Genomic DNA, 15,165 nt, shown 5'->3' with positions numbered 1-15,165 from the left:
AATACGCTATTGTCCGGTTGGAATATTATCGAAGATTTATGATAAAAAGACCCTAAGGATTAATTGTAAACATCGTTTGACATGTTTCTACGAATGGTAATGGTACTTTTTGACTTTTCGTCTAGGGTTTTGTGCTCGCGTATTATGCCTTTGGAATAGTGATCTGAACGCGCGAACAAAACGGAGGTATTTGGACATAAATATGGAGTTTATCGAACAAAACAAACATTTCTTGTGGAAGTAGGAGTGCATTCCGACGAAGATCAGCAAAGGTAAGGGAAGATTTATAATACTATTTCTGAGTTTTGTTGACTCCAGAACTTGGCGGGTAACTGTATAGCTTGGCTGAGCTCTGTACTCAGATTATTGCAAAGTGTGCTTTCGCCGTAAAACTTTTTGGAAATCTGACACAGTGGTTGCATTAAGGAGAAGTTTATCTTTAATTCTTTGAATAACAGTTTTTTTTTATTTTATCAACGTTTATGATGTATTTTTGTAAATTGATGTGCTCATTCACCGGAGGTTTTTGGAGGCAAAACATTTCTGAACATTACATGCCAATGTAAAATGGGGTTTTTGGATATAAATATGAACTTTATCGAGCAAAACATACATGTATTGTGTAACATGAAGTCCTATAAGTGCCATCTGATGAAGATCATCAAAGGTTAGTGCTTAATTTTAGCTGTATTTCTGGTTTTTGTGACGCCTCTCCTTGCTTGGAAAATGGCTGTGTTTTTTTTCTTGTTTAGGCACTGTCCTAACATAATCTAATGCTATGCTTTTGCCGTAAAGCCTTTTTTAAATCGGACAATGTGGTTGGATTAACGAGAAGATTATCTTTAAAATGGTGTATAATAGTTGTATGTTTGAGAAATTTGAATTATGAGATTTTTGTTGTTTTGAATTTGGCGCCCTGCTATTTCACGGACTAGCGTCCCACATACCCTAGTGAGGTTAAACAGCCGTTGTAGCCGGACTTCTTTTGATCTATCCCATGACCCTTTGCGAGATACGAGACAGATCAGTGCAGGCGGATACGACGCGCTGTCAGACAATGCTCATCAGGTCCTTTGAACCACTATCTTGGTAGAGGCATAGCCAACACTCAGCTACTGTAGTGACCAACAGATGCTCCCCATTGTGATTAGTTGACTTGACTGTTGGCTTGTTTTCTAGTGCACATGTCTTTGAATTCTAATGAAATGGGCCTTTGAGAAAATTGATTGTTTGCTTTACGGTCACTGGCACTGGCAGGTAGGCCCAGGGCACTGTGCATTGATTTATGATGTAGCTTTGTTTTTGTCTTTTAACCTGCTTTCAATTTGTTCTGTGTTTATTTTCCTATTGTTGTTTTAGGAGGAAATGTCAGAAGGACTTATTTTTTTGTCAAGTTTTTAGAACCCTGCGTCTCATAGGAACATCCCCAATGCCAGAGTTTCAATTTTTTTGTCTTAGGGCAGCATTTCCCAAATTCCGTGCTATGTTATGTTTAACTAAATGATGAATATAGTACTGTGGACCCTCATTTGAAAAACACCTCACTTGCGTCGTCTCTGTCTGCCCTCAGACAGAAAAATGACCCCCAGTCCATACGAGGTCAGAGCAGGGCACGTGATGTCTACGGTGTGTCTGGCCGTAACCTGGGCGCCTAAGCCTCTGTCCCTGACTCAGTACCTGTCCCTGATTCAGTACTTTTGGCTCTCAGGGGCCTCGTTCCAAACCGCCAGCTCAGAGCTTTTATAACCCTCAGAGGGGACTTTAAAACACAAACGCTCACGCAGTAGAAAAGATGCAGAGGACAGCCACTAAACTGATGGGACCCAGGTGGCACTAAACTGCAGAGGCCAGTGTGATAGTTCATAGTGACAGGCCAGTCAGAAGGTTGGCATTTGCATGCAGAAAGGGTTGATAGAGCTGAGTAGACAGTCAGTGCTCAAGTGTGAGTTTTACTTGCCTTTGGTTTTAGCCCTGAAAATAGGCCTCTGCTCACACAGGCTACATAAACGTTTAAGTTCTAGTGGGTTGGGGGGGCACAGCGTGGTATCCAACAGTGTTGCTATGTCCATGTGTCCATACCGAATCATTGAACTGTCTTACACACTCTTCTGCCCATAGTTCATCAGGATGTCATGGGAAATAGGCCTGCAGAACTGACTTGTCATGGCCCAGCTTTATAGTGGATGGAGCCTTGTCAGTGGAAGTAGTAGTCCTAAATCACAGCCACGCAGCCTTGACACATAATTACAGAGGAGGCTGTTAATATGGTCTCTACAAGACATTAGCTTCTGACACTGGACCCAGAGACACTTGGCAAGGTTTTTTTTCAGGGATCAGTGGGGAGGCAAACGACACAAAACCCCACACTTTAAGCAGGTTATTCTGAGAATCGGCAGGACAGCATTCCTCTGTGGCGTTCTTTCGATCCATGCCCCCTTGACAGACAGAGAGCTGGCAGATGGTCTGTCTGTGTGGGTGAACGTTGCTCTGCTGTGCCCTCTACTTCTCCCCAGCCGGCCAGCCTTTGCATGTCATCCCTGTTCTCCCTTGTTTGCCCTGATTGATGGATTGTGTTGCGAGCGGCCTAGTTCTTCTGCAGGTATGTGCTGCAGCACCTGGTTCAGTATGACAGCATGTTGTCCCCACCAGCCGTCTCTAAATTTGACTGGAATGTGTTCCAGAAGAGGTTGCGTTGCTGCCCGGATATCAGAACTGGTCCAGCTGTGTCTCTTGGTAATGGGAGTGCAGCAGTGCTCCCAAGTTGGACAGTGGTTGAAGCCTGGGGATGAAAAGTTAGGCTACCCATTGAGACCAGATGAAGGGAAGCGAGAATGGAAGAATGGTCCTCTGAGTGAGATGTTGCCGCTGATTAAGCTGCTTGACCCTGAAGCCTTGTTCCGCACACACACAGTCTATCATACTATAGTAGCTCTTTGGGTTCCATCTCTGCTCCCTGAGCATTAAGGCAGTCTTCACAACATGAATATTTTACTGTACAATCAGAGACAAATTCTGACACGGGAGGTTGGTTCCGTATATTCTTTAAAAAAAAAAAACTTAAGATGTTGAACTTCTTCGTTGGTTATGCTGGGGGACTGGAGTGGACCGCCCTCGTGGAGCGGGGCTGGGTGGACCGACCACTTCGTTGGTTATGCTGGGGGACTGGAAGTGTGACCTTGACCAACTTCGTTGGTTATGCTGGGGGACTGGAAGTGTGACCTTGACCAACTTCGTTGGTTATGCTGGGGGACTGGAAGTGTGACCTTGACCAACTTCGTTGGTTATGCTGGGGGACTGGAAGTGTGACCTTGACCAGCTTTGTTGGTTATGCTGGGAAAGAGGGCGGGAGAGTGGAAATGTTTCCTTCACACCCCCACGGCACTGCACAAACGAGACCCCACCGCCACTTTTTCTTCAGCTGCAATTCAACTCAATTATATGAATGGCTGAGTCGCCTGTACCCTTTTCATAATGGCTTGTTGTGTTTAGGAATTCTCGGCATGCTGACAATTACAATGGAGGGGGCCACACTGAACCAACCCTGCCTCACCTGTCTCCCTCAGCACCAAGCCAAATTAAACACTAAAGGTGACTCTTTTGTTTACTCCCCCCACTCTTTCCCTTTCTCTCCCTCTCCGTTCCCCCTCTCATGCTCCCTCTATACTCCATGCCAAACCTCATGCCAGGCTTCTATTCTCTAAAGGCCTTTTATTTTGTTTTGGGTACTGCTATGTAGTTGGTCTGGTATTGTTTTTACAGAATGATGTGTGCATATGGTAGTTATGTAAGGATATTTTATCTGGTAATCCTGCTTTAGTCACATATGCTCAAATTGGTGGCTTGAGCTGTCTGAACTGGACAATCGCCTGTTTCCGTTCCCATTTTCTTTTTTCATTTGTGATAGTTCTTTCTGAAATGAAAAGAGCAGTCGTGTTATTTGTCTGGTTTTCTCATATTCCTGTAATGCCAACTGATTGTGTTGTGTGAACGTTGTTCACATTCATTTGAAATTTTAATCTCTTGAAAAATTGGAATGTTCATTGAATCAAAGTAGACCATGTATCAAGGGATAAAGACTTATTTTTCTCCGTTCTGTTAAATGGCTTCTATGTATTTTGCCTCCATCTTCATGTTTTTTTTTAATAACACATGGGTTGTTTAGGATTTAAAGCTCACAGCAGAGTTTTTCCTTTCCTTTCTATCTCAGGCTCCCAGGACACTGAAGCTATGGGGATGTGTCAGGAGCACTGAAAGGGGACTGCATGGTGGGGAAAAAAACAACTATTTCTTTGTTCTGACTAAATCCATGGTCCTCTTCCACTTAATCACCTTCTCCCCGTGGTGTGTTCCAGTCAGCTCCCTCTGAACATGCCTCATCCACCGGCATGTTATTGCAGCCTCCTCCCCACTAGACACCGCTCCCTGTGCGTTTTGAATCCATCAACCCACCCCTCGTCTCCTCTGTTCCCCAACAGTGACACCATCGGAGCAGGGAAGTGTAATGACCTAAATTGATGTACTTCAGGGTGAGACGACACCATTTAAGTGAGGGATGCAGCTGCCATAAAGCCAATCGCTCCCTAGTGCTCTCTTCTCCAGTCCCCACGCCTTGTCGTCTTAACCTCCAAGCTCTGGGCAGTGGTGTAACTTTGTATCAATGTGTGACGCGATTAGTGAGGCCACACTGAAGAGTCAAAGACTCTAATCGCTGGGGGGTATTCAATCCCACAGATAATAGAATGTACGGACTGCCCCCTTCCTGTCTCTCCCTGTATATCCTGTGGATTGCAATGGGAGCTGACATTTTTTTTATTTTAATAAGAATTTAGTCAACATACGCAGTTGGAAATGCCTAGGGATTTATATCTTATCATGGTGGACACAGAACATATGGAGAGGAAATGGATGTTTAGTAGTATTCAATATAATAGGACCTAGAAGAGAGCAATGTGCTATCAGGCGTTATTAAGGGGAAATACACTGGTGTCTACAAATAGCTGTCTAAAATCAAATAAAACTTTATTTGTCACATGCGCCGAAAACAACAAGTGTAGAGGGGCTACAGGGGGTACCGAGTCAATGTTCAGGGGTACTGGCTTTGCCCACTGACAAAGCAAGGCTTGCACATTCTGAATTACTGATTAAATAATTATTGTATTCTTCAGGGTCAAAATATAAATATATAGCTATTGAGTTTAATCTGATCTAAGTGTAAGCCAATCTCAGATGAAGATGAGGGTTTTTGTTCGGTGTGTGTTTGCTCAGGGTAAGAGAGGAATTATAGAGTGGAAGTGAAAAGGTGGGGCAGTCTCCCTGCGTTGTGATTGGAGAAGCCAAGAGTGAGTGTCATTGATCTGGATGTTTGGAGATGCGTGCTGCAGCCCGAGGTCATCCCTAGTGTTTCAGAACTGAATTGCTGATTCTAGAAAACATGCAATCCTAAATCTCACCACGCTCTCTCTTTCTGGGAAAGGGCTGGCATGTAATCAACACGTTTCAGATGCCGCTGTGCACCTTCAATCGACTTTTGAATGCAGCCCTATTTTTCCTCCTCTGTTCTTATTTACTGTGTTCCGTTAAAGTGAGAGCGTAGTTATTTTATTCTCAGTTTGGTACAAAAAAGTCTACACTTGTAGCAGTTTTACTGAGCTAAATGTCAAGGCCAGTAGAGTACAGATTATAGGCCTCATGGATCATTTTTAAGGAACCCCATGAGGCTTTGCCAGAGAGGGTTGGATGTGAAAACAGTTGTGGGAGAGACAACCCCCTCACCACAGCCTGAAGAATGCATGGTATCTGGTATTTAATAAAGTACTGGTATGCAGTCTCCATAGGCAACCCTGCTAATGGATATCATGAGGAGCAGCCCATGCCTGTGGTTTCAGCACTTACTCCATTTCTATATCAGTCAAATTCAATCAGTCAAATGTACAGTGGCAAGAACAAGTATGTGAACCCTTTGTAATTACCTGGATTTCTGCATACATTTGACATAACATTTTAGCTGATCTTCATCTAAGTCACAATAATAGACAAAGTGTGCTTAAACGAATAACACACATGATTGTATTTTTCTTGTCTATATTGAATACGTCATGTAAACATTCACAGTGTAGGTTGGACAAAGTATGTGAACCTCTAGGCTAATGACTTCTCCGAAAGCTAATTGGAGTCAGGAGTCAACTAACTTGGAGTGGAATCAATGAGACGAGATTGGAGATTTTGGTTAGAGCTGCCCTGCTCCATAAACACTCACAAAATTTGAGTTTGCTATTCACAAGAAACATTGCCTGATGTGAACCATGCTTCGAACAAAAGAGATCTCAGAAGACCTAAAATTAAGAATTGTTGCTTTGCATAAAGCTGGAAAGGATTACAAAAGTATCTCTAGAAGTCAGTCCATGGTAAGACATATTGTCTAAAAATTTAGAAATTTCAGCATTGTTGCTAATCTCCCTAGGGGCTGTCGTCCTGCAAAGATGACTGCAAGAGCACAGCGCAGAATGCTCAATGAGGTTAAGAAGAATCCTAGAGTGTCAGCTAAAGATTTACAGAAATCTCTGGAACATGCTAACATCTCTGTTGACGAGTCTACGATACGTAAAAACACTAAACAAGAATGGTGTTCATGGGAGGACACCACAGAAGAAGCCACTGCTGTCCAAAAAAAACATTGCTGCACGTCTGAAGTTCGTGAAAGAGCACCTGGATCTTCCACAGTGCTACTGACAAAATATTCTGTGGACAGATGAAACTGCAGTTGAGTTGTTTGGAGGGAACACAACACTCGTTGTGCTGTGCCTTTTTTTTCTCCACACAAACATCAAAACCTCATCCCAACTGTAAACTATGGTGGAGGGTGCATCATGGTTTGGGGCTGCTTTGCTGCCTCAGGGCCTGGACAGCTTGCTATCACTGACGGAAAAAGGAAGTCCCAAGTTTATCAAGACATTTCGCAAGAGAATGTTTGGCTGTCTGTCCAGACATCCCAAGAATATTGCTGAACTGAAACAGTTTTGTAAAGAGCAATGGTCCAAAATTCCTCCTGACCGTTGTGCAGGTCTGATCCGCAACTACAGAAAACGTTTGGTTGAGGTTATTGCTGCCAGTTATTAAATCCAAGGGTTCACATACTTTTTCCATCCTACACTGTGAATGTTTACACGGTGTGTTCAATAAAAACATGAAAACATATTGTTTGTGTTATTAGTTTTAGCAGACTGTTCGTCTATTGTTGTGACTTAGATGAAGATCAGAACAACATTTTATGACCAATTTATGCCGAAATCCAGGTAATTCTAAAGGGTTCACATACTTTTCCTTCCCACTGTATTTATATAGACCTTTTTACATCAGCAGATGTCACAAAGTGCTTACACTGCGTGCACAATTATTAGGCAAATTGTATTCCTCGGGATTAATTTTATTGTTGAACAAACACGATGCTCTCAGTCAATCCAAAATGTTATTGAACCTCAAACCTGAATGTTTAACAAAGGAAAAGTGAGTTTTGTCTTTCTCAGGGAAATATATTAGTGTGCACAATTATTAGGCAACTATTAGTGTGCAGAATTATTAGGCAACTAAATTACAAAAATAATTTCTCTCAACTCACTTGTTGATTCTCAATTTTTAGAGTAAGTGTAACACAAAATGACAATTATATAACATTTTTGGCCTTTCAAAAATATTCAGTGACCAATATAGCCACACTTATTTTCAAGAACTGCCATGAGCCTTCCATCCATGGAGTCTGTCAGTTTCTTGATCTGTTCACGATCAATTTCCGCTGAAGCAGCAACCACAGCCTCCCAAATGCTGTTCAAAGAGGTGTATTGTCTTCCCTCACTGTAAATCTCACGTTTGAGAAGGGCCCACAAGTTTTCAATAGGATTTAAGTCAGGTGAGGAAGGGGGCCAGGTCATTATTCAGGCATCTTTGAGGCCCTTGCTGGCTAGCCAAGCAGTGGAGAACTTGGATGCATGTGATGGAGCATTGTCCTGCATAAAGATCATGGCCTTCTAGAGTGCTGAGGACTTCTTCCTGTACCACTGTTTGACGAAAGAATCTTCCAGAAACTGGCAGTAGGTTTGGGAGTTGAGTTTCAGTCCATCTTCAACCCGGAAAGGTCCAACTATCTTATCCTCAACGATAGCAGCCCATACCAGTACCCCTCCTTCACCTTTTTGGCACCTGACTTAAAGTGGTGCCCTGTGTCCATTACTGATCCAGCCACGGGCCCATCAATTTGGTCCATCAAGAGTAATTTTCATTTCATCTGTCCATAAAATCTTTGAAAAATCTGTCTTCAGGTATTTCTTTGCCCAATCTTGACGCTTCAACTTGTGAATCTTATTCAGTGGTGGTCTTGTTTCAGTCTTCTTGGCCATGTCTCTGAGCACTTGACACCTTGTACTTTTGAACACTCCAGGTAGGTTGTAGTTCTGGAATACGGTGGCACTGGAGGATAATGGGTTCCTGGTAGTTTGACGTTTAATTCTTCTCAAGTCTTTTGCAGTTAATTTGCGCCTTTTCTTCCCCATGCATTTTTTGTGCCCCAGTTGGCTATTCGCAACAAAACGTTTGATTGTCCGGTGGTCACGCCTCAATAGTTTAGCTATTTAAAGAGTGTCGCATCTGTCTGAAAGGCATTTTACATGTTTGGCTTTTCAGTGTCAGTTAAATCTCTTTTTTGTCCCATTTTACCTGAGGTAATGAGGCTGCCTAATAATTATGCACACCTTGATATAAGGTGTTATTCACTTTCGCCACACCCTCCCTCATTACACAAATACATATCACCTGAAAATGATTAAATCCAATAAGCATTCAAGTTTATATGGTTTGGAGTTCGAAAATGTGAATAGAAATAATGATAAGATCAGAATACTCACTTGCCTAATAATTGTGCACGCAGTGTATACAGAAACCCAGCCTAAAATCCCACGAAGTGCAAGCAATGCAGATGTAGCAGCACAGTGGTTAGGGAAAAACTCCCTAGAAAGGCAGGAACCTAGGAAGAAACCTAGAGAGGAACCAGGCTATGAAGGGTGGCCAGTCCTCTTCTGGCTGTGCTGGGTGGAGATTGAGTACATGGCCATTAAGGGTAGATTGTTCTTCAAGATGTTCAAATGTTCCTATTTGACCTGCAGGGACAAATAATAATCACAGTGGTTATAGCGGGTGCAACAGGTCAGCACCTTAAGAGTAAATTACAGTTGGCTTTTCATAGCTGAGCTTTGAGGTCGAGACAGCAGGTGCGGGATAAGGTAGACTGTGTACACACCACCTAAAGCAGTAAGGACAGGAAAGCAGGTAGGTATGCCAATGCTCGGTCTAACATCTGTTAGCTAGTGATAATTGAATCGCTTCTTAAGTCTGTGTTTGTTTAACCGATGCCAAAGATGGGACAGTTCTAAGAACTCCTCAACTATTCTTAATTCCTCTGTTGCTGTGGTTGTCAGCACAGATTGTTTTTTTCCACTGGTATTTCACTTTTTGGGAGGGGTCCGTGCCGTGTGTGTGTGTGTGTGTGTGGGGGGATGGTATGCTCCGTGGACTGAGGTTTCCAGGAGGCTGAGCTGCCATGTATTTGTTATCTCCATACAACGGTAGAATAATAGTTGTCTGTAGTTGTTGGTTTCCCCCAGATGTGCTATTTTGTAAACGTACAGTATATACACATCAATGAAGGTGTAACAAAAAGGTTTCTCCTGGAAAAGATCAATGGCTGCGAGAGCTCCTGCCGTTTTTAATTGGTAGTGCTCGAGTCGTCATGAATCTCTGGGAAGGCCAAGCCTATTGGTTTCCTTTACCATCCACAAGAGTAAACTCTGCCTTCCCCCACGCTTGCACCATGACAGGCTGATGTATCACTCTCGGCTTTCTTTAGCATTTCCCCCCTCTCTCCTAAACCTTTCTCACCTCCTCACCCTGGGCCTAGTATACTATACCCTTCTATACGTCCCCCTCACACACACTCATCTTTCCATTCACTGCCTGTTTATTTTCTGCAGCTAGCTATAGAAGCTGACAACACTAGTGCTGTGGATGTCCCCCTCTTTTCATTTTAAGATGGAATGATTAGTAATCTCCTGCCCCGGGTTAAGGAATGCACACATTCTTCTAGAATGAATTAAGTGTCCTCTTGGAATATTTTTTTATATTTTTTATTCGGTTGTCGTTTTTCATGGTAGTTGTAACAAGGTTAACATTAGAAGGTGCTGTCTGTTCCCCCACCTCTCCCAAATGAAGATGAATGAGGAAGTGTGTGTGTGTGTGTGTGCTGTCTACGGGTGCCAGCAGGGACCAAAATATATTTAGTAAATTGGCTCTCCGCTGAACGTTAGAGGGATGAACAGTAGGATGCACATGTTCTCCATAATTTTCACCTTGTAGTCTTACAGCGGACACACATTCAAGCTAGTATGGATTAATTTATGATCCAGTGAGGAAACCGCTCAAGGATTTAATGGGTGTTATTGGAGAAAACTGAGGATGGATCAACAACATTGTAGTTACTCCAGAAAATTAACCTAAATGACAGAGTGAAATGAAGGAAGTCTGTACAGATTTTTGATTTTTTTTTCCAAACGAAAAAATGTGGCAATTGAATTAACTTTTTGTCCTGAATACAAATTGTTATGTTTGAGACAAATACAACACATTACTGAGTACCACTCTTCATATTTTGAAGCATGGTGGTGGCTGCATCATGTTATGGATATGCTTGTCATTGGCAAGGACTAGGGAGCTTTTTTGGATAAAAAAAAAATGGACTATTGCTAAGCACAGTCAAAATCCTAGAGGAGAACCTGGTTGTCTGCTTTCCACCAGATACGGGGAGACAAATTCACCTTTCAGCAGGACAATAACCTAAAACGCAAGGCCAAATATACACGAGTTGCTTACCAAGACCACGTTGAATGTTCCTGAGTGGCCAAAATACAGTTTTGACTTAAATCGCTTTGAAAATCTATGGCGAGATTTAAAAATGGCTGTCTAACAACCGACTTGACAGAGCTTTAAAAAATGTTTTTAATAAAGTGCATATTGTACAATCCAGTTGTGCAAAGCTCTTAGACTTACCTAGAAAGATATACACCTGTGATCACTGCCAAATGTTCTTCTACAAAGTATTGACTCAGAGGTGTGAACAATTATGTAAATTAGATTTCTGTATTTAAAACAATTAAGGTTCTGTTTTTTTTTCACTTTGTCATTCTGGGGTATTGTGTTTTAGATAGGTGTGAAACAAATTCTATCTATCTAGTCCAGTCAAGTGGTGTGAATGCTTTCTGAAGGCACTGTAAGACATGCCTCATAATATTAAATTCAGGTTTCAAACAGTTATGTATGTTTTCAAAATGCATATTGCTTCCATCTCACATTGTAAAGTGGTGGGTGACGCGCTGATGTTTATGGTGAATGGGAGCCGCACTTCAATTACCAGTTGAGATATAAAAATAGTAGCTCTTCTTAATCGTACACCAAAACTGTTTTTAACACGCGATTGTGTTTTAGAATTGCTGCACAGTGAATGGGCTTATGAAAGCATGTTATACTCAAACAGCAACCAGCTGACAAGCTGCAGGAGAAATCCTACTCAAAATAGGTGCTGTATGCTGTACACATGTGATAGTTGTTTTGGATAAATAAGATGCATATTGACTAATGAAAATACACAGGCCAATTTTAATTCCAGTAAATTATGCAAATTAACCTATAGACCGATAAGCATGGCGGTCAAATGTATTTACATCAACTGGTATTTCCATCAATGAATAAAAAGCATTATTTTACAATGGGGTTTTATTTCTCCCACTCATTTTGGCCGGGCAACACTTTATCATCTTCATTTTTAGGGGGGCCAAAAGTTGTTTTGCTGGCTAATGGAAATCCTGTAACTGAGGTAGTGGGTCCTTTTCAGGAAGTAAAATGATTAACTGAGTTTCAGGGCTAATGAACAGGGGGAGGTTTTGAGTTTCTTAACAGGGTTTTGGGAAGACATCCTATGTCTCACACAATGAACAGATCTACACACCCGCCCGTGCAATCCAGTTAGTCTCAATTATGTTAGCCCTAATCTAATTACTGGCCATGGAACAGATAGCTCCCCTTGGCTTATTTAAACATTTAAAAAAAAAACACAGAAAAGTCGAAGGAAAGACATGTACGTGTGTGCTATTTGTGCAGCTGGTTCCAATCAATAGAGCTGGATGTAAAGTTGTGGTGGGATCAGGGTAAGTTTACTTTTGTGTGTATGTATAGATCTTCCTCTGGGGGGCACTACCTGGCATCACTCAGCTGGTGTTGGTTGGCTTGTCTCAGCCAGATGGAAGCTGGGTAAAGAGTTGTTGTGCATTATACACCAGAAAGGTCAAAGGCACAGCAATGTCTAGGATGTCAATACAATACCAGGGATGATTAATTAACCATGTAAAGACCTTGGTCTCATACTGAGCTGTGCAGAAGTGTCACTACATACAGGATCGTACGGACGTGGCCAAAAGTTTTGAGAATGACACAAATATTAATTTACACAAAGTTTACTGCTTCAGTGTCTTTAGATATTTTTGTCAGATGTTACTATGGAATACTGAAGTATAATTACAAGCATTTCATAAGTGTCAAAGGCCTTTATTGACAATTGCATGAAGTTGATGCAAAGAGTCAATATTTGCAGCGTTGACCCTTCTTTTTCAAGACCTCTGCAATCCGCTCTGGCATGCTGTCAATTAACTTCTGGGCCACATCCTGACTGATGGCAGCCCATTCTTGCATAATCAATGCTTGGAGTTTGTCAGAATTTGTGGGTTTTTGTTTGTCCACCCGCCTCTTGAGGATTGACCACAAGTTCTCAATGGGATTAAGGTCTGGGGAGTTTCCTGGCCATGAACCCAAAATATCGGTGTTTTGTTCCCCGAGCCTCTTATCACTTTTGCCTTATGGCAAGGTGCTCCATCATGCTGGAAAAGGCATTGTTCGTCCCCAAACTATTTCTGGATGGTTGGGAGAAGTTGTTCTCGGAGGGTGTGTTGGTACCATTCTTTATTCATGGCTGTGTCTTTAGGCTAAATTGTGTGAGTGAGCCCACTCCCTTGGCTGAGAAGCAACCCCACACATGAATGGTCTCGGGATGCTTTACTGTTGGCATGACACAGGACTGATGGTTGCGCTCACCTTGTCTTCTCCGGACAAGCTTTTTTCCGGATGCCCCAAACAATCGGAAAGGGGATTCATCAGAGAAAATGACTTTACCTCAGTCCTCAGCAGTCCAATCCCTGTACCTTTTGCAGAATATCAGTCTGTCCCTGATGTTTTTCCTGGAGAGAAGTGGCTTCTTTGCTGCCCTTGACACCAGGCCATCCTCCAAAAGTCTTCGCCTCACTGTGCGTGCAGATGCACTCACACCTGCCTGCTGCCATTCCTGAGCAAGCTGGTGGTGCCCCGATCCCGCAGCTGAATCAACTTTAGGAGACGGTCCTGGCGCTTGCTGGACTTTCTTGGGTGCCCTGAAGCCTTCTTCACAACAATTGAACCGCTCTCCTTGAATTTCTTGATGATCTGATAAATGGTTGATTTAGGTGCAATCTTAATGGCAGCAATATCCTTGTCTGTGAAGCTATTTTTATGCAAAGAAATGATGACGGCCGTGTTTCCTTTCAGTTAACCATGGCTGACAGAGGAAGAACAATGATTCCAAGCACCACCCTCCTTTTGAAGCTTCCAGTCTGTTATTCGAACTCAATCAGCATGACAGAGTGATCTCCAGCCTTGTCCTCCTCAATACTCACACCTGTGTTAACGAGAGAATCACTGACATGTCAGGTCCTTTTGGTCCTTTTGTGGCAGAGCTGAAATGCAGTGGAAATGTTTTTTGGGGATTCAGTTCATTTGCATGGCAAAGAGGGACTTTGCAATTCATCTGATCACTCTTCATAACATTCTGGAGTATATACAAATTGCCATCATACAAACTGAGGCAGCAGACTTTGTGAAAATTAATATTTGTGTCATTCTCAACTTTTGGCCACAACTGTACAGTCATTTCGTAAACAATGGCAGGTAGGCTTTGTTCCCTGCCAACCTCTGAAAATATGATTGTAAGTGCGACTTGCCACAATTCCGACGCCAGTAGCCTACATCTCACTCAAGTTCAGAGGCCACCATAGCAAAAAAGCAGCAGTGTCCTGTGAAATAAAGGTGATGTGTGTGTTTTCCCAGCCTGCCACTATCTCTGGGTGCTGTCTGTCAGTAGTTAAAGCATCTATACATATCCAGGCCATGATGCCATGTTGCGGATCATAATTATAGGAAAGATTCACCTATTTTGAATGTTACACAGTGCATTCGGAAAGTATTCAGACCACTTTTTCCTCATTTTGTTACGTTAGCCTTATTCTAAAATGGGTATAAAAAAAATCCCCTAATTAATCTAGACATAACTCCATAATGACAAAGCAAAAACGGGTTTTTACATTTTTTTGCAAATGTATTACAAAAATATTTTATAAAAAAAATAATTATTTACAGAAGTATTCAGACTCTTTGCTATGAGACTCAAAATTGAGCTCAGGTGCATCCTGTTTCCATTGATCATCCTAGAAATGTTTCTACAACTTGATTGGAGTCCACCTGTGGTAAATTCAATTGATTGGACTTGATTTTGTAAAGGCACACAACTGTCTGTATAAGGTCTGACAATTGACAGAGCATGTCAGAGCAAAAACCAGTCCATGAGGTCGAAGAGATTGTCCGTAGACCTCTGAGACAGGATTGTGGTGAGGCACAGATCTGGGGAAGGGTACCAAAACATTTCTGCAGCATTGAAGGTCCCCAAGAACACAGTGGCCTCCATCGTTCTTAAATGGAAGAAGTTTGTAACCACCAAGACTTTTCCTAGAGCTGGCCGCCCGGCCAAACTAAGCAATCGGCGGAGAAGGTCCTTGTTCAGGGAGGTGACCAAGAACCCGATGGTCACTCTGACAGAGCTCCAGAGTTCTTCTGTGGAGATGGGAGAACCTTGCAGAAGGACAACCATCTCTGCAACACTCCACCAATCAGGCCTTAATGATAGTGGCCAGACTGAAGCCACCCCTTGGTAAAAGGCACATGACAGCCTGCTTGGAGTTTGCTAAAAAGCACGTAAAGGACTCTCAGACC

At 42.4% G+C, this 15,165-nt stretch overlaps 1 protein-coding gene across 4 annotated transcripts in view; it reads left to right on the top strand.

The window, feature by feature from the left end:
* The window catches only part of LOC106563726 (bifunctional heparan sulfate N-deacetylase/N-sulfotransferase 1), a 139,074-nt gene that overhangs the window by 37,289 nt on the left and 86,620 nt on the right, over window positions 1-15,165 (top strand). The window contains exon 3 of one of the 4 annotated variants that reach the window (XM_045690147.2): window positions 3,490-3,588. The exons of the other annotated variants lie outside the window; for them this stretch is intronic. The gene's annotated coding sequence lies outside the window, so the exon portion shown is untranslated. The remainder of the gene's footprint in view (window positions 1-3,489; window positions 3,589-15,165) is intronic. 4 annotated transcript variants of the gene reach the window in all.

The sequence above is a fragment of the Salmo salar genome, chromosome 11 (genome assembly GCF_965601325.2).
Source record: "Salmo salar chromosome 11, fSalSal1, whole genome shotgun sequence".
NCBI classification, from domain to species: domain Eukaryota; kingdom Metazoa; phylum Chordata; class Actinopteri; order Salmoniformes; family Salmonidae; genus Salmo; species Salmo salar.
Note: the sequence above shows the minus strand (reverse complement) of the source record. Positions and strands in the feature narration are given on the sequence as shown.